This window comes from Lagenorhynchus albirostris, chromosome 14 (genome assembly GCF_949774975.1).
Source record: "Lagenorhynchus albirostris chromosome 14, mLagAlb1.1, whole genome shotgun sequence".
NCBI classification, from domain to species: Eukaryota; Metazoa; Chordata; class Mammalia; order Artiodactyla; family Delphinidae; genus Lagenorhynchus; species Lagenorhynchus albirostris.
The window spans coordinates 16,831,556-16,851,941 of NC_083108.1; the positions used below are offsets into that span (position 1 = coordinate 16,831,556).

At 42.6% G+C, this 20,386-nt stretch overlaps 1 long non-coding RNA gene and 1 other non-coding gene across 2 annotated transcripts in view; one reads left to right on the forward strand and one right to left on the reverse strand.

Moving 5' to 3' along the window:
- LOC132504129 (uncharacterized) overlaps nucleotides 1–20,361 on the reverse strand; it is a 54,295-nt gene extending 33,934 nt beyond the window's left edge. The window contains exon 1 of the long non-coding RNA XR_009534748.1: nucleotides 20,036–20,361. This is a non-coding gene — a long non-coding RNA (uncharacterized LOC132504129). The remainder of the gene's footprint in view (nucleotides 1–20,035) is intronic.
- On the forward strand, nucleotides 18,838–18,941 carry LOC132504597 (U6 spliceosomal RNA). The gene has a single exon (XR_009534982.1). It is a non-coding gene; the product is annotated as a U6 spliceosomal RNA (small nuclear RNA).
- Nucleotides 20,362–20,386: the final 25 nt, after the last annotated feature.

Genomic DNA, 20,386 nt, shown 5'->3' on the forward strand with positions numbered 1-20,386 from the left:
AAAAAAAAATTAAAGCATATTGATACTAAAAGTTACCAAAACACACACAAAAAAGGCAGAATTAGAAATGATGGATATACAAAACAGCCAGAAAATAAACAAAATGGTAATAGTAAGTCTTTACCTATAAATAATTGCCTTACATATAAATTGATTAAATTCTCCAACAAAGACACAGAATGAATGAATGGCTTAAAAAACAAATAAACCAAAAAACCCAAGACCCAATTATATGCTGCCTACAATACAAATACTTTAGCCTTAGAGACATGCATAGACTGAGTGTGATGGAATAGAAAAAGGTATTTCAAGAGAATGGTAACAAACAAAAACAAAACAAAAAACCCCCCAAAATTTATTTTTAAAAAGGCAGGGATAGCGATACTTATATCAGACAAAGTAAATTTTAAACTAAAAATGGTAAAAAGAAACAAAGAAGGTCATTGTACAATGATAAATGTGTCACTCCATCAAGCAGATATAGCAAGTGTAAATATTTATATAACCCAACATCAGGGCACCTAAATATATAAAGCAAAAACTAACAGAAAAAGGACAAATAAACAGCAATCCAATATAGTTGGAGATTTTAATACTCTCAACAATAGGTAGATCATCCAGAGAATCAATTTTAAAAAAGCAGATCCAGGGCTTCCCTGATGGTACAGCGGTTAAGAATCCGCCTGCCATTGCAGGGGACACGGGTTTCAGCCCTGGTCTGGGAGAAGACAAGCCACAGAATAACTAAGCCCGTGTGCCACAACTAGTGAGACCACGCTGTTGAGCCCCCGCACCACAACTACTGAAGCCCACGCGCCTAGAGCCCATGCTCCACAGTAAGAAGCTACTGCAATGAGAAGCCCGTACACCACAACGAAGAGTAGCCCCTGCTCACCACAACTAGAGAAAGCCTGTGCACAGCAACAAAGACCCAACACAGCCAAAAATAAAGAAATAAAATAAATAAATTTATGTAAAAAAAAAAAGCAGATCTGAACAACACTATCAATCAAATGAACCCCATGGACATAAACATTCTATCCAACAAAAGAACACACATTCTTTTCAAACTCATATGGAACATTTTCTAGGATAGACCATATGTTAGGCCACAAAGCAATCCTTGGCAAATTCCAAAAGTTACAACCGCACCAACTTCTCTGGCCACAATGGTATGAGACAAGAAATTAACAATAGGAGGAAAACTGAAAAATTCACAAATACAATGGAAATTAAATAACACTCTCCTCAACAACCAATGGATCAAAGAAAAAATTAAAGGGAAAATTTAAAAAGTATCTTTAGACAAATGAAAATGGAAACAACACACCAAAACTCACAGGATGCAGCATAAGCAGTTCTAAGAGGAAAATTCATAGTAATAAATGTCTTTATTAATCATCAATAAAGATTTAAATAATCAACTGTATGACTTAAGGATCTATAAAAAGGAGAACAAACTGAGATCACACTTAGCAGAAGAAATAATGATTAGATCAGAAATAAATAAAACAGCAGAAAAAAATGTTTAAAGATTAAAAGAACAAATAGCTGGTTCTTTGAAACAATAAACTTGACAAACCTTTAGCTATTCTAATGAAGAAAAAAAGAGGGCCCAAATAAACAAAATTATAAATGAAAAGGAAATATTACAACTGATACCCCAGAGATACAAAGGATCATAAGAGCCTACTATGAACAACTGTATGTAGAAAAACTGGGCAACCTAAAAGAAATGGAAAAATTCTTAGATGCATACAACCTACCAAGCCTGGATCAAAAAGAAATAGCAAATCTGAACATACCAATTACTAGCAAGGAGACTGAATCAGTAATCAAAAATCTCCCAATGAAAAAAGCTCAAGACCAGACAGATGGCTTCAGTGGTGAATTTTACCAAACATTTAAATTAGAATTAATGCCAATCCTTCTCAGACTTTTCCAAAAGCTAGAGGAGGACGGAATACCACAAACACATTTTATGAGGCCAGCAGTACCCTGATACCAAAGCCAGAAAAGGACTACAAGAAGAGAAAACTACAGGCCAGTATCCCTGACATACACAGATGCAAAATTTTTCAATAATACCAAACCAAATTCAGCTGCACATTAAAAGATCATTCACCCTGATCAAGGAGCATTTATCCCTGTGATCAAGGACAGTTCAACATATGCAAATCAATCAATGCCATACAACACATTAATAGAATGAAAGAAAAAACACGTGATCATCTTCATAGATGCAGAGAAAGGACTTGACAAAATTCAACATCTGTTCATGATAAAAACTCGACAAAGTAGGTACAGAAGGAACACCCCTCCACATAATAAAGGCCATTTATATCAGGCCCACATTACCATACTCAATAGTGAAAGATTAAAAGATTTTCCTCTAAGATAAGGAACAAGGATGCCCCTCTCAGCACTCCTATTCAACATATTACTGGAAGTTTCAGCCAGAGCAATCAGCAAGAAAAAGAAATAAGAGGCATCAGAACTGGAAATGACGAAGTAAAATTTTCTATTTGCAGATGAAATGCTTTTATATATAGAAAATCCTGGAGACTGGTTCAAGATGGCAGAGTAGGAGGACATGCGCTCACTCCCTCTTGCTAGAGCACCGGAATCATAACTGCTGAACAATCATCAACAGGAAGACACTGGAACTCACCAAAAAAAATACCCCACAACCAAAGACAAAGGGGGAGCCACAATGAGATGGCAGGAGCAATGCAATCACAATAAAAGCAAACCCCATAACTGCTGGGTGGGTGACTCACAAACTGGAGAACACTTATACCACAGAAGTCCACCCGCTGCAGTGAAAGTTCTGAGCCCCACGTCAGGCTTCCCAACCTAGGGGTCCAGCAACGGGAAGAGGAATTCCTAGAGAACCAGACTTTGAAGGCTAGCGGGATTTGACTGCATGACTTCGACAGGACTGCGGGAAACAGGGACTCCATTCTTGGAGGGCACACAAAAGGAGTATGCACATCGAGACCAAGAGGAAGGAGCAGTCTCCCGATAGGAGACTGAACCAGACCTACCTGCTAGTGTTGGAGGGTCTCCTGCAGAGGTGGGGGGGGGGTGGCTGTGGCTCACCATGGGGACAAGGACACCGGCAGCAGAAGTGCTGGGAAGTACTCCCTGGCGTAAGCCCTCCCAGGGTCCCTCATTACCCCACCAAAGTGCCCAGGTAAGCTCCAGTGTTAGGTTGCCTCAGGCCAAACAACCAACAGGGAGGAAACCCAGCACCACCATCAACAGTCAAGTGGATTAAAGTTTTACTGAGCTCTGCCCACCAGAGCAACAGTCAGCTCTACCCACCACCAGTCCTTCCCATCAAGCCTCTTAGATAGCCTCATCCACGAGAGAACAGACAGCAAAAGCAATAAAAACTAAAATCCTGCAGCCTGTGGAACAAAAACCACATTCACAGAAAGATAGACAAGATGAAAAGACAGTGGACTATGTACCAGGTGAAAGAAGAAGATAAAGCCCCAGAAAAACAACTAAATGAAGTGGAGATGGGCAACCTTCCAGAAAAAGGATTCAGAATAATGATAGTGAAGATGATCCAGGACCTCGGAAAAAGGATGGAGGCAAAGATCAAGATGCAAGAAATGTTTAACAAAGACCGAGAAGAATTAAACAACAAACAGATATGAACAATACAATAACTAAAATGAAAACTACACTAGAAGGAATCAATAGTGTAGGAATTCCTTCCTACATAAGAAGGAATCAATAACTGAGGCAAAAGAACAGAAAAGTGACCTGGAAGACAGAATGGTGGAATTCATTGCCGTGGAACAGACTATAAAGAAAAAAGAATGAAAAGAAATGAAAAAACAGCCTAAGAGACCTCTGGGACAACATTAAACGCAACAACATTCGCATTATAGGGGTTCCAGAAGGAGAAGAGAGAGAGAAAGGACCAGAGAAAATATTTGAAGACATTATAGTCAAAAACTTCCCTAACATGGGAAAGGAAATAGCCAGCCAAGTCCAGGAAACACATAGAGTTCCATACAGGATAAACCCAAGAAGAAACACGCTGAGACACAGAGTTATCAAATTGGCAAAAATTAACAACAAAGAAAACTTATTGAAAGCAGCAACGGAAAAATGACAAATAACATAGAAAGGAACTCCCATAAGGTTAACAGCTGATTTCTCAGCAGAAACTCTACAAGCCAGAAGGGAGTGGCATAATATATTTAAAGTGATGAAAGGGAAGAAACTACAACCAAGATTACTGTACCTGCCAAGGATCTCATTCAGATTCGATGGAGAAATCAAATCCTTTACAGACAAGCAAAAGCTAAGAGAATTCAGCACCACCCAACCAGCTCCACAACAAATGCTAAAGGAACTTCTCTAAGTGGGAAACACAAGAGAAGAAAAGGACCTATAAAAACAAACCCAAAACAATTAAGAAAATGGTCATAGGAACATACATATCAATAATTACTTTTGGGCTTCCCTGGTGGCGCAGTGGTTGAGAGTCCGCCTGCCGATGCAGGGGACGCAGGTTCGTGCCCCGGTCTGGGAGGATCCCACATGACGCAGAGCGGCTGGGCCCGGGAGCCATGGCCGCTGAGCCTGTGCGTCCGGAGCCTGTGCTCCACAACAGGAGAGGCCACAACAGTGAGAGGCCTGCGTAGTCCAAAAAAAAAAAAAAAAAAGTGAATAGATTAAATGCTCCAACCGAAAGACACAGGCTCACTGAATGGATACAAAAACAAGACCTGTATATATGCTGTCTACAAGAGACCCACATCAGACCTAGAGACACATACAGACCAAAAGTGAAGGGATGGAAAAAAATATTCAATGCAAATGGAAATCAAAAGAAAGCTGGAGTAGCAATACTCACATCCGATAAAACAGACTTCAAAATAAAGAATGTTACAAGAGACAAGGAAGGACACTACATAATGAGCAAGGGATCAATCCAAGAAGAATATATAACAATTATAAATATATATGCACCCAACATAGGAGCACCTCAATACATAAGGCAACTGCTAACAGCTATAAAAGAGGAAATCAACAGTAACACAATAATAGTGGGGGACTTTAACACCTCACTTACACCAATGGACAGATCATCCAAAATGAAAATATAAATACGGAAACAGAAGCTTTACATGACACAATAGGCCAGATATTTAATTGATATTTATAGGACATTCCATCCAAAACCAGCAGATTACACTTTCTTCTCAAGTGTGCACGGAACATCCTCTAGGATAGATCACATCTTGGGTCACAATCAAGCCTCAGTAAATTAAAGAAAATTTAAATCATATCAAGCATCCTTTCTGACCACAACGCTATGAGATTAGAAATGAATTACAGGGAAAAAAAGGTAAAAAACACAAACACATGGAAGCTAAACAATATGTTACTAAATAACCAAGAGATCACTAAAGAGATCAAGGAGGAAATCAAAAAATACCTAGACACAAATGACAATGAAAACACAACGTCCGAAAACATATGGGATGCAGCAAAAGCAGTTCCTAGAAAAAAATTTATAGCTATACAAGCCTACCTCAAGAAACAAGAAAAATATCAAGTAAACAATCTAACCTTATACCTAAAGGAACTAGAGAAAGAAGAACAAACAAAACCCAAAGTTAGCAGAAGGAAAGAAATCATAAAGATCAGAGCAGAAATAAATGAAATAGAAACAAAGAAAACAATAGCAAAGATCAATAAAACTAAAACCTGATTCTTTGAGAAGATAAACAGAATTGATAAACCATTAGCCAGACTCATCAAGAAAAAGAGGAAGAGGACTCAATAAAATTAGACATCAAGGGCTTCCCTGGTGGCGCAGTGGTTGAGAGTCCACCTGCCGATGCAGGGGACATGGATTCATGCCCCAGTCTGGGAGGATCCCATGTGCCGCGGAGCGGCTGGGCCCGGGAGCCATGGCCGCTGAGCCTGCGCTCCGCAATGGGAGAGGCCGCAACAGTGAGAGGCCCGTGTACCGCAAAAAAAAAAAAAAAAAATCAGACATGAAAAAGGAGAAGTTACAACAGACACCACAGAAATACAAAGCATCCTCAGAGACTACTACAAGCAACTCTGTGCCAATAAAACGGACAATGTGGAAGAAATGGACAAATTATTAGAAAGGTATAACCTTCCAAGACTGAACCAGGAAGAAACAAAATATGAACAGACCAATCACAAGTAATGCAATTGAAACTGTGATTAAAAATCTCCCAACAAACAAAAGGGCAGGACCAGATGGCTTCACAGGTGAATTCTATCAAACATTTAGAGAAGAGCTAACACCCAGCCCTCTCAAACTCTTCCACAAAATTGCAGAGGAAGGAACACTCCCAAACTCATTCTATGAGGCCAGCATCAGCCTGATACCAAAACCAGACAAAGATACTACAAAAAAAGAAAATTACAGACCAATATCAATGATGAATATAGATGCAAAAATCCTCAACAAAATACTAGCAAACAGGGCTTCCCTGGTGGCGCAGTGGTTGAGAGTCCACCTGATGATGCAAGGGACGTGGGTTCATGCCCCAGTATGGGAGGATCCCACATGCTGCAGAGCGGCTGGGCCCGTGAGCCATGGCCACTGAGCCTGCGCGTCCGGAGCCTGTGCTCCGCGGCGGGAGAGGGCCGTGTACCGAAAAAAAATACAAGGAAACAGAATCCAACAACACATTAAAAGGATCATACACCACGATCAAGTGGGATTTATCCCAGGGATGCAAGGATTCTTCAGTATACACAAATCAATCAATGTGATACACCATATTAACAAACTGAAAAATAAAAACCACATGATCATCTCAATAGATGCAGGAAAAGCTTTTGACAATATTCAACACCCATTTATGATAAAGACTCTCCAGAAAGTAGGCACAGAGGGAACCTACCTCAACATAATAAAGGCAATACACGACAAACCCACAGCAAACATCATTCTCAATCAAGAAAAACTGAAAGCATTTCCTCTAAGATCAGGAACGAGACAAGGATGTCCACTCGCACCGCTATTATTCAACATAGCTTTGGAAGTCCTAGCCACAGCAATCAGAGAAGAAAAAGAAATACAAGGAACACAAATTGGGAAAGAAGAAGTAAAACTGTCACTGTGTGCAGATGACATGATACTATATATAGAGAATCCTAAAAATGCCACCAGAAAATTACTAGAGCTAATCAATGAATTTGGTAAAGTTGCAAGATACAAAATTAATGCACAGAAATCTCTTGCATTCCTATACACTAATGATGAAAAATCTGAAACAGAAATTATGGAAACATTCCCATTTACCATTGCAACAAAAAGAATAAAATACCTAGGAATAAACCTACCTAGGGAGATAAAAAACCTGTATGCCGAAAACCGTAAGACACTGGTGAAAGAAATTAAAGATGATACCAACAGATGGAGAGATATACCATGTTCTTGGATTGGAAGAATTAATACTGTGAAAATGACTATACTACCCAAAGCAATCTACAGATTCAAAGCAATCCCTATCAAATTACCAATAGCATTTTTTACAGAACTAGAACAAATCATCTTAAAATTTGTATGGAGACACAAAAAACCCCGAACAGCCAAAGCAGTCTTGAGGGAAAAAACAGAGCTGGAGGAATCAGACTCCCTGACTTCAGACTATACTACAAAGCTACAGTAATCGAGGCAATACGGTACTGGCACAAAAACAGAAACATAGATCAATGGAACAAGATAGAAAGTCCAGAGATAAACCCACACACCTATGGTCAACTAATCTATGACAAAGGAGGCAAAGATATACAATGGAGAAAAGACAGCCTCTTCAATAAGTGGTACTAGGAAAACTGGACAGCTACATGTAAAAGAATGAAATTGGAACACTCCCTAACACCATACACAAAAATAAATTCAAAATGGATTTGAGACCTAAATGTAAGAGCGGACACTATAAAACTCTTAGAGGAAAACACAGGAAGAACACTCTCACATAAACCACAGCAAGATCTTTTTTGATCCACCTCCTGGAGTAATGGAAATAAAAATAAACAAATGGGACCTAATGAAACTTCAAAGCTTTTGCACAGCAAAGGAAACCATAAACAAGATCAAAAGACAACCCTCAGAATGGGAGAAAATATTTGCAAATGAATCAACGGACAAAAGATTAATCTCCAAAATATATAAACAGCTCATGCAGCTCAATATTAAAGAAACAAACAACCCAATCAAAAATGGGCAGAAGACCTAAATAGATCTCTCTCCAAAGACATACAGATGGCCAAGAAGCACATGAAAAGCTGTTCAACATCACTAATTATTAGAGAAATGCAACTCAAAACTACAATGAGGTATCACCCCACACCAGTTAGAATGGGCAACATCAGAAAATCTGCAAACAACAAATGCTGGAGAGGGTGTGGAGAAAAGGGAACCCTCTTGCACTGTTGGTGGGAATGTAAATTGATATAGCCACTATGGAGAACAGTATGGAAGTTCCTTAAAAAACTAAAAATAGAATTACCATGTGATCCAGCAATCCCACTACTGGGCATATACCCAGAGAAAACCATAATTCCAAAAGACACATGCACCCCAATGTTCATTGCAGCACTATTTACAATAGCCAGGTCATGGAAGTAACCTAAATGCCCATCGACAGACAAATGGATAAAGAAGTTGTGGTACATATATAGAATGGAATATTACTCAGCCATAAAAAGGAACAAAATTGAGTCATTTGTTGAGACGTGGATGGATCTAGAGACTGCCATACAGAGTGAAGTCAGAAAGAGAAAAACAAATATCGTATGTTAACGCATGTATGTGGAACCTAGAAAAATGGTACAGACGAACTGGTTTGCAGGGCAGAAATTGAGCCACAGATGTAGAGAACAAACATGTGCACACCAAAGGGGGAAAACCGTGGTGGAGTGGGGGTGGTGGTGTGCTGAATTGGGCGATTGGGATTGACATGTATACACTGATGTGTATAAAACTGATGACTAATAAGAACCTGTTGTATAAAAAAATATATAAAATAAAATTCAGAAATTCAAAAAAAGAAGAAAATCCTAAAGACTATCAAAAATAACCTGTTAAATCTAATCAATGAATCTAGTAAAGTTGTAGAATACAACATTAACATTGAAAAATCAGTAGCATCTCTATTATAATAAATTATCTGAAAAAGAAAGAAAATTATTCCATTTACAGGAGCATCAAAAACAATAGCATATTTAGCAGTGAATTTAACCAAGGAGGTGAAAGATCTCTACTCTGAAAACTACAAGACACTGATGAAAGAAAGAAATCAAAGACAACACAAATAAATGGAAAGGTATCCTGTGTTCATGGATGTGAAGAATATTGCTGCAGTGTCAACACTACCAAAAGCCATCTAGAGATTTGATGCAATTCCTATCAAGATTCCAATGGCATTTTTTACAGAAGTAGAAAAACCAATGCTAAAATTTATATGGAAGCACAAAAGACTCTGAATAGCCAAAGCAATCCTGAGAAAAAAGGACAAAGCGGCTGGTATCACTTTCCTGATTTCAAGCTATACTTACAAAACTACAGGAATCAACAGTATGGTACTGGCATAAAAACAGATAAATAGACTAATGGAACAGAATCAAGAGCCCAGAAATAAACCCAAGTATATATGGTCAGATAATATTTGACAAGGAAGCCAATAATACTCAATGGAGAAAATAGTGTCTCTGCAATAAATGGTAAAAATTGGATATCCACATGGAGGAGAATGAAATTCCACCCTTATCTTACACCACTCACAAAAATTAATTCCAAATGGATCAAAGACCTAAATGTAAGACCTGAAACCATAAACCTCCTAGCAGAACACAGAAAAAAAGCTCCTCGACATGGATCTTGGCAATGATTTTTTAAAATATGACACCTAAAGCACAAGCAACAAAATAAAAGATAAACAAATGGAACTACATCAAACCAGAAAGCTGCACAGCAAAAGAAAAAAGTCAACAAAATTAAAAGATAACCTTTGGAATGGGAAGAAGCATTTGCAAACCATTTACCTGAAAAGGGGCTAATATCCAAAATACACAGGGAACTCATATGCACAAAAAATAAGAATCCAATTTAAAAATGGGCAAAGAACTTGAATACATACTTGTCCAAAGAAGATACACGAATGGCCAACAGGTACATGACGACGCTCAATATCACTAAACATTAGAGAAATCCAAATCAAAACCACAATGAGATATCACCTCACTCCTGTCAGGATGGCTAGCATCAAAAAGACAAAAGATGGGCTTCCCTGGTGGCGCAGTGGTTGAGAGTCCGCCTGCCGATGCAGGGGACACGGGTTCGTGCCCTGGTCCGGGAAGATCCCACATGCCGCGGAGCGGCTGGGCCCGTGAGCCATGGCCGCTGAGCCTGCGTGTCCAGAGCCTGTGCTCCTGAGAGGCCACAACAGTTAGAGGCCCACGTACAGCAAAAAAAAAAAAAAAAAAAAGACAAAAGATAACAAATGTTGCCAGGATACAAAGAAAAGGGAACCCTTGTGCACATTGGTGGGATTATAAATTGTTTCAGCCACTATGTTAAACAATATGGAGTTCCTCAAACCATTAAAAACAGAACTACCATATGATCCAGACATCCCACTTCTGGGAATATACCTGAAGAAAACAAAAACATGTGAAAGTGATATCTGCATCTCCATGTTCACAACAGCATTATTTACAATAACCAAGACATGGAAACAACCTAAGTATCCATCAATGGATGAATGGATAAAGAAGCTGTGCTATATACACACAATGGAATATTAGTGTAAGAAACGAGGAAATCCTGCTATTTGTGACAACATAGATGGCCCTTGAGGGCATTATGCTAAGTGAAATAAATCAGGGAGAGGAAGACAAATATTAGATGATCTTACTTATACGTGGAATCTAAAAAAATAGCCAAAATCATGGAAAAAGTGATCAGATCTGTGGTTATCAGAGGTGGAGAAGGGTGGGAGAAACTGGATGAAGGCGGTCAAAAGGCACAAACTTCCACTTATAAGATAAATAAGTACTAGGGATGCATGATGACTATATGCTTGATAAATATATATGTAAGTTGTATGATAAATATATATACATAAGTTGTTAAGAGCATAAATCCTAAGGGTTCTCATCACAAGGAAAAAAATTTTTCCTTTATTTTATATTGATATGAGATGATGGATGTTAACTAAACTTAATGTGGTAATCATTTCACTATATATGTAAGTCAAATCATCATGCTGTACACCTTAAACTTACACAGTTCTGTATGTCAATTACACCTCAATAATACCAGGGGCGGGGGGAGATAACACATATGGCAAAACAGCACAAGAACAGATGCTCAACATCATTAGTCCTTAGGGAAATGCATGAGGAAGGATTAAAAGAGGCACGAGAAAACTTTTGGGGGTGACGAATCTGTTTACTATCTTGATTGTGGTGATGGTTTAATAGGTATATGACATGTTAAAAAATATAAAATTGCACACTTTAAATATAGTAAGTCCTCTACATACGAACCTTCAAGTTGTGACCTTTCAAAAATGTGAACGTGCGGCCCATCAGTCAGGCGTGAGTGAAACTGCAGCTTTCTCCTACTGCTGATGATACTTCAGCTCTACCACCTCCCACCTCCTCTCCCTCCTCCAGTCAGTAACTCTTCTTGCCTGCTCACTCGATGCCAGCCCCTGTATGCCAGCTGTTGTACTGTACTACTATACTTTTCAAGGTACTGTACTGTAAGACTCAAAATGTTTTTATTTTTTGTGTTTGTTTTTTATGTATTATTTCTGTGAAAAGTATTATAAACCTATTACAGTAAACTAGTATTAATATATAGCCGATTGTGTTGTGTACCTAGGCTAACTTTGTTGGACTTACGAACTGGACTTATGAACACGCTCTCAGAACGGAAGTCGTTGGTATGTAGGGGGCTTACTGTATGTGTACCTCAAAAGAAGCTGTTTTAAAGAAAGAAAAAAAAGCAAAGAAGTGGGGAGACTTTTAAAAGTGAATTATTTTTTCACGTTTTTAACATTTTTTAGAAGTTTTAAACCATATGAATATATATTATCTACTCCAAAAATTAAATAACAATAGAAATGACATTTAAGCCAAAAAAGGGTAGTTTGAGTTGATATTTTTCCTGCTTAAGTTACAAATCTTCTCAAAGGATTTCCCTAGCCCACAAATTCCTCACTAGACCAGCAACCCTCAGCTGTTTACCCTGCTCCCTTGGGTGACTGGGAATCCAAAGACATGGTGGCTTCCTGTTCATGGTTATAGACTGAGAGCAGTGTTCTGTTAGGCCATGTATATGTACATATGTTTTCTCTGACCTCAGAAGAATCTGACTAACATCTTAAGGTCATGTCAAATATGGGGTAGCACCAATAAAATCTGAGAGAATGTTCCAGATTCAAAGACCAGTATAGATTTGCTTCTGTGCCACCCAGTATCAGCTAAGATGAGCTCAGCAGTAAGATGCATAGGAAGAAATAACTCTCATAGTTTTTAAATTATCAGAAATTTGGCCTCGGGAATTCCCTGGCGGTCCAGTGGTTAGGACTGCACACTCTCACTGCCAAGGGCCCGGGTTTCAATCCCTGGTTGGGGAACTAAGATCCCACAAGCCGAGCAGCATGGCAAAAAAAAAAAAACAGAAAGGAAATTTGGCCTCAAAACTCCCGTTTTTTTTTCCCTTTTTTTGGCTGCGCGGCTTGCAGTATCTTAGTTCCCTGACCTGGGACGGAACCCGTGTCCCCTGCAGTGGAAGCGCAAAGTCCTAACCACTGGACCACCAGGGAATTCCCTGGCCTCAAAACTTGAATTGGGCTTCCCTGGTGGCGTAGTGGTTGAGAGTCCGCCTGCCGATGCAGGGGACACAGGTTCGTGCCCTGGTCCGGGAGGATCCCACATGCCGCGGAGCGGCTGGGCCCGTGAGCCATGGCCGCTGAGCCTGCGCGTCCGGAGCCTGTGCTACGTCGGCAACGGGAGAGGCCACAACAGTGAGAGGCCCGCGTACCGCAAAAACAACAACAAAAAACAAACTTGAATCAAATTATAATGCAGCTGTTTACAATAAACATAAGAGGAAGGGAAATTCTACCATGGAGAGAAATCCAAACCTCCCAACCAACTATGGTGGTTAAAAACCCAGGGTGCTCCTGCCAAATTCAAGATATGTTACTCACTCCAGATAACCTGCCTATGATCTCCAGTTGGAGAGACGATCAAGGTTCCTTTGGCCCCTGATGCTGTTCAACAACAGCAATCATTCCTGAGGTGCTGTCACAAGCCAGGGAATGTTTCTGTTTTTTTCCACCAAGGGATTAAAGATATTGGATCTGGACTGTGAGGCCAACGAGGGACGGTTCCATTGTCTAGCATTTCTCATCAGGAATCAATTCTCCCAAGTGATAAGAATCAACCTTAGATTAGAGGTCAATTTGCCAAATGGGAGTCATCTTGCAGGTTCGTTACAAAATGGATGCTGAGCCCTGCTGCATAATGAGTAAGCCAGTCTATGGAAATCCTACACGAGGCTTCCTGTTACCATTCACTTTGGAATGCTCACCTACCTTCAGCTTCCTCATTTAAATTTTGTGTGACTGACATAAAAGTGCATGCTTATTGAAGAGTTTAACAGAGATAACACTAAGGACTATTTATAAAAGTAGAGTTACGGTTCAAGTTTTGGGAAAATTTGCATCAGAATTTCACCACTGTAAACACCTTGAGTAAATGTGGACCAGAAGAGCTCTTTTCAGTTTACTGGGTTTATCCAAGACTAGGATTTCTTAGGATTTTGTGGCTTTGGGTGAAAATACCTTCACTTTGATCTGCTCCAACAGCAAACAACAACAAAACACCCCATAAACCAAGATATCATTAGCTGGGCCTCTAGAAGCCTCAACTCCTGCTAAACTGATACCATGATTGCTCTTCAAAATCACCTGGAGGAGGTCTCCCTCACTGCTTTCAGCGAACACAATTCACTCTGCTTTGAAAGCTTCCCCAGCTCCTTTCATTTAACTCTGCCTTCACCTTTCTTTAAGGCTACCCCAAATCCCACACTGTACCCAGGACAATTCAAAGAAACTACCCCTGGCTACTGTGAATTGTGCTTTCAGAAAGCAACAAGCAGCCAGAGCACACGCAGCCCGGTGAACCTGCAGGGGGAGCTGGAGAATGAAATGATGGGATTTATGTTTCTAAGTGTTGGCCCTGGTTGAAGTGTAGAAATTAGAATGCAGAACTAAGGAGGATCCAGAACACAGGAGGGATATCACAGCTGAGCCCTGAACACATTGGTTGGGGAGGGGGAGGTGTGTCAGGAGCACCCACTCGGCAGAAAATCCAAATACAACCTTATAATCAACCATCTGCAGATTCAACTAACCTCAGGTGTGTAGTACTGCAGTATCTATTAATTGAACAAAATCCAGCTATCAGTTCAAACTCGTGTTGTTCAAGGGTCAACTGTACTTACATGGTACTAGAAGGTAAGGATGGGTGTTGAGGCTGAAAAGTTTGAGTTTTGAGGAAAGACCTTCAGAAGGCTCCTATTTAATGGCCTGAAGCAAGAGATGGGTCATTTCCTGAGAAGTGGGGCAGTGGAAAGGATCTCCAGGGTCTGAGATACTTTGAATTCACTGGGGGCGAAGGAGGGCGGGGCAGGGGATGGGGCGGGCCCACCAGAAGCCCTCAGCAGCTTGAAGGCTTGAAAGTGTGATTATGCAGGATCGTGGAACAAAAGAACCATAATTAACTATCGATATCATTTGTGCCCTAATTCAGAAGGCTCCCTAGATACCAAGCACACACTAAGCATTTCTGTATAACTTAACCTCATACCAACCTCACAAAGGCAACCTTTCCAGAGGATGATTAGCATTTTACAGTCGAAAATCCCGTGGCTCAGAGAGGTTAAGGAACCCGACCAGGGTCGCCGAGGCAGAACGTAAGAGCCCTGTGTCCTAGGGTATCTGGCTTCAGAGCCCCATTATTTACCCTCCTTAAAGGACAGCAGGACTTTAAAACAATTTCACTCACTTTTTAAGGGAGAAATTATAGATAAAGGTAGCAGTTGACGAACGTGAAGGAGCCTGAGAATCACTGAATTAACAAGCAAACCTAAGTGTTTACATTTCACTCTACAAGTTACGTTTTCAGTTCCTTAAATTAATAGTTTCACCGTAATGATAACCCACTTTTTGTCTGCAATTTCAAACCGGTTTTAAATATTACTGAGATTTTCTTTTTTTGATTGCTTGACCAATTTGCTAATGAAGCAAACACTAGGCCTCTCCTCCCAGCACCCACCCCCCCCACCCCCGTTCCCGGTCCCGGGATGGGGAAAGGTGCCTGAGAGGCGCTTACAGTGATTTCTTCTCTCTCCGAAACTGTTTTGAGGAGCAAATAACTGAGTGCCTGAGAAAGCTCTAAAGACGCCTGTGAGTTTGCTCGGAGATGAAACGCTGAAAGCATCGCTCGAGGTCCGGCCTGCCCACAACTGAGAGTTGCGCCCGCAGCCGGAAAAGCAGGACCAGGTGCGCACACGCGGAAGTGCCCGGAGACAAAATGGCGCCGCCGCCAGCGCGGGCTTTAAGCGCAAGTCGGCGGCCAGCTACGGTGGCCCTCGGGGGCCATTACAGTGTTAGGACCGCGACTTCGCTTGAGCGAAGGGGACGTCCGCCGAGAGACTAGAACAACCCTGACTGGGCGTGGGGCCGAAACATCGAGGACCGCTAGACGAGGGTGCTCCCAGCAGGCCACAGTCAGATGAGGAGAAAAGAGCAATGCCATTCACTGAATTCATTCATTTATTCATGCACTCATGAGCACCGTCAAACTTCAGTTTGTTCTTGGAAGTGACCCCTTCCGCGATGCTGTAAGGGAAGTTCTGCTTCCGGAGGGAGGCTGGACTAAACGAGATTGTCCCCCCAAACAGAATGATACACCAATCACTTACTGAGAGCAAGGCTCTGTGCTAAGTGCTCTGGAAGGATGCCAGGATGGCCTCTTACCTACTATCCGGTGGTGACATGTATGGGCCACCTACCAGACACAGAGCAGAGGCAAGTTCAATGCCGGCTGTGGGTAAATGAGGAGAGAACCGCCCTGGGAAAGAGGAGGTGCGACCCGACCACTTTGTTTTTATTACTGGGGGTAGAGGCTGAGGGTAGTGGGCAGAGGGGCTGGCCTGCAGTAGCCCTGGAGCTGTGTTCCCTTCTCCCACTTCCATTTCCTGTGGTCCTCACTGGTGTTAGGAGAGGTTGTCCTTCCCTTGCGCAAAGAACAGTAAAGATTTCTGCCTACTGGCCTCAGTGTGGGTCACACATTTCAACTCCTTCACAGAAACGAAAATACCTGGAGAATTGTTTGAAACCAACAAACATACAAAAAAACAATAATATGCATTCCACTATGGGGGAGATTGCACCCAACACTGTCTATCACACCTCGCAGGGTGTCGTAACTGCCTCCCAGTAGGCTATACAGCTCTCTTTTAAGCCAGATGCTTCTGGGTAATGGGGCATGTATCAGTCTACTATTGCCACAATAAAGCTGTGTAACTGCTCCAAAACTCAGAGGCAAAACACAATCATTTATTCTCACTCATGCATCTAGGAGTCAAGCTGGTGTGGGCTGGGTTCCGATGGGCTTGGCTCCAAGCTGCAGACTGGGTCCAGGTCACATTTCTATCACCTTCCTTGGACCAGTGGGCCACTTGGGGTTCACTCTTCTCATGATGGTAGGAGCAAGAAAACAAACTCAACTGTACAAGTACAGTTTAAACCTTTGCTTGCATCACATCTGCCCACCTCCCATGGTCAGAGAAAATCCACATGGCCAAGCCCAACATGAATGAAGCAGCAAAGTACATTTCTCTCACATAGAAAAGGGAAGCATGTGTGAATATTTTAAGCAATAATCTAATTTGACACAAAGCACATGATTACACAGTGAACTCCACAGTTATGCGCCCACTGTCACACTTCCTTCATTGAAAATGTGTTCCCTGGTTAGAGAAGATGCTGTGTACTGCGGAGATGGACATAGCATTCTCTAAGTCCGCAGATGCCAGGGCGGCAGGCAGGGAGGGTACAGCCGCATGTGGACAACCACTCTACAGTTGACAGGCATATTGCTGCCTCCTCCAGGAGTTGAATGTAACCCACCAGCCACCAGCTGGACACCTGGTCCCCCCAAAGATTAGTGTCCTATCAGGTCCTCACAGTTGGCTTCTGCTGTTGTCAGGCTGGGTCCTCCGCAGTGGTAGTCAGGCAGCCAGATCAGCCTTGATGAAGGGCAGCCCATGCCGTTGAACCCATGCATAGCCTCCATCCTGTTATTACAGCGACTTTGTATATGGTTTCTTTGAACAAGCACTGGGGGTCTTGGGCTGGGGGTGGGGGTCTGAGTGGGAAAAGCCAACATCCACAGTTTACAAAGACTTCCTCTATACTGAATGCCTTCTCCTGGGTATTCACACAGGGCAAGATATCGTCACATTCTAGGCCCATGCAGAAAAATTCATCCACATACTTCCCCACCAGACTGCCATACCTAATCTCTAATCTTGTTCTTTCCAACTCTCTGATCAACTGGTCAACCCTTTAGCCAGTGTCCATCAGTCCCTCAGGCCATCTCCACTCATGTAAGAGGTGGAAAACCAGTCATCCACTCAACGTTCTAGCATCTGAGATGATTTCCCTCCGCCACTGTCTTTTCAGAGCTGCACCCAAGTGAGGCTGTAATACAATAGCTGCTCACGTCTGGCTCATGCCAGCATATTATGCAGGTATCACGGACCGGACACGGGGAAATCCCCCGAGTCTGTACGTGTGGGTTGAGGAGTGGTCGAAGCAGGTGTTACGGGAATCTGTCATTTTCAGGCCCAGTCCTGTAGACCCACTTTCCTCTTTACAGTGGAATGTTTCTGTGTACATCCAATTTTATGGATCAGGTGAAACTAAATTCATGAAGGGTAGTTCAGATGACTGTTAGTGCCACCTGACAGGTCCTGTGGCCTTCAGTTGAAGGTGCAGCCAGCCTGCAATGAGGGAGCTAGGGGAATATGTACCCCTACTTCACTCCATCCTTGCCGGTGCTCCCCATTGGCTGCATCTGACCAGAAGCCAGAGAGCCCACTGATGTGTCCACATAAGCCAGCCTCTGGGGGCTCAAAGCAGGATGAAGGGGAGAAATTCATTGGTTGGGCTGTGGTGTCAGCCTCTAGTATGGCCCCCAGTGACCTCCACCCCCTGGAATTCACCCCCCATGTAGTCCTCTCCCATATTATACTAGAGATGGTCTGTGTGACCAGTAACATATAGCGGAAATGACGAAATGTCATTCATTGGTTAGGTTATGAAAAGGCACTGCAGCTCGGGGTTTAGTTGTTGTGGCAGAGAGCTTCCTAAGATGGCCCCATGATCCCTGCCGCCTGGTATTCGTGCCCTGGTATAAAACCCTTTCTTTGAGTGTAGGCTGGACCAAGTGACTCGAATCTAATGAACAGAATATGGCAAAAGTGATGGGATACAAAGGACCATGGCTTCCATCTTGCCTGCATGCTCTCCTTCCTGCTCGCTTGCTCTGATGAAGCAAGCGGCCCACCGGAAAGGCCCACGTGGCAAGGAGCTGAGGGAGACCTCTGGCCAAGAGCCAGCGAAGAACTGAGGCCCTCAGTCCAACAGCCTGTGAGGAACTGAATCCTGCCGACACCCACAGGAGTGTGTGGGAAAGCATCACCCAGGTGAGATTTACAAATCTTAGCCTGTGCTCACTTCAGCAGCTCATATACTAAAAGTGGAAGGATACAGAGATTAGCATGGCCCCCATGCAAAGATGGCACACAAATACGTGAAGCATTCTGTATTTTTGAGTAATCTTACATATACAACTTTCAAAACAAACTGCTAAAAAAAATCTTAAATTAGCCCCAGCTGACACCTCGATTGCAGTCTTTTGAGAGACGCAGAACCTGAGGTCCCACCTAGGCCTTGCCCAGATTCCTGGTGAGAAAACGACTGTTCCTTGGAGTTTGGGGGTAATCTATTATACAACATAGGCAACCAATACAGTCTCTCTCTCTCTCTCTCTCTCTCTCTCTCTCTCTCTCTCTCTCTCTCATACAGAACTTGCTTCTGTGGGAACTCAGCTGCCCCGTCACTGGCAGCCCTCTGGAGAGCCCACCTGACGTGAAACCACAGCCTTCTGCCAAGAGCCATGTGTGTGCCTGGCAGCAGATCCTCACCTAGTCAAGGCATCAGCTGACTGCAGCCCCTGCCCACAGCTTGATTCTGGAGAGACCCTGTGTCAGAACCCCTGGCTCCGCTACTCCCGAATGCCTGACCCTCAGAAACTATGTGAGGTAATGAATTTGCCTTGCAGCAATAGATAACTAACACATGAGCAAAGAGAAACCATTCAGCAAAGAGGAAAAGGGGAAAGTCCATGAAACTGGGGGAAATATTCTTCAAGAAAAGTATCTGGTTCATATTTTTGATAGACTCGGAACCTATGCACAGAGTTATTTTTAGAGTTTCTTTCATAACAATAGTTTGTTTTCCTTTGATTCAGGGACAAACTCTGGTATTCCACTAAGTTGAGAATGATGACGTTACCTACCCTTTACTTAGTACCTACGACTGCTGGGCAGTGAACTTAATCAACCTTCACAAATAGGGAAATTGAAGCTCAGACGGGTTAGCTCATTTATCCCACGGCACACAGCAAAAGGCAGAACCAGAATTCCAACCAGGTTTGAAGCCCTAGTTCTTTTCACAACGTTATCACGGCCTCCGTAATAGTGACTCTTGTAACTTAAAATAAAAACACACCCTATAGTCCGAGTGACAAATACAGAAATACATTCATTCGTTCCTTGAAGTTAGAAAATTAAAACATCTTCATATTTCAAAGCAATTAGTGAATGGGAGACAGGACAACCCTTAGCTCTGTCCCTGACCCTTACCTCCAACCCCAGCTTGTGGCTGGAGCTCAATGTATTTGATGACGACGTTAATTCCACAAGTATTCCACTATCTGGGGATGTGGAACGCAATCCAGGATCCGGTTGCCGGAAGGGCCCTACTGTGCCCACTACGGGAGGTGGAGGGTGGCGCGGAACTGGAAGATTCAGCGGGAAAGTTGGGGAGACGCAGGCCGGGGGGATCAGGACTGCAGCGCCACCCGGATTTCAGGGAGCCAAGGAGTCCCAGGTGGTGCCCCCGGGAGCCCCCGGTGGTGCCCCCGGGAGCCCCCAGCTCACCGAGAGGGAGCGAGGGGAGCGGGGCGGAGCCACACCCGGAAGTTGCTTAGGCCC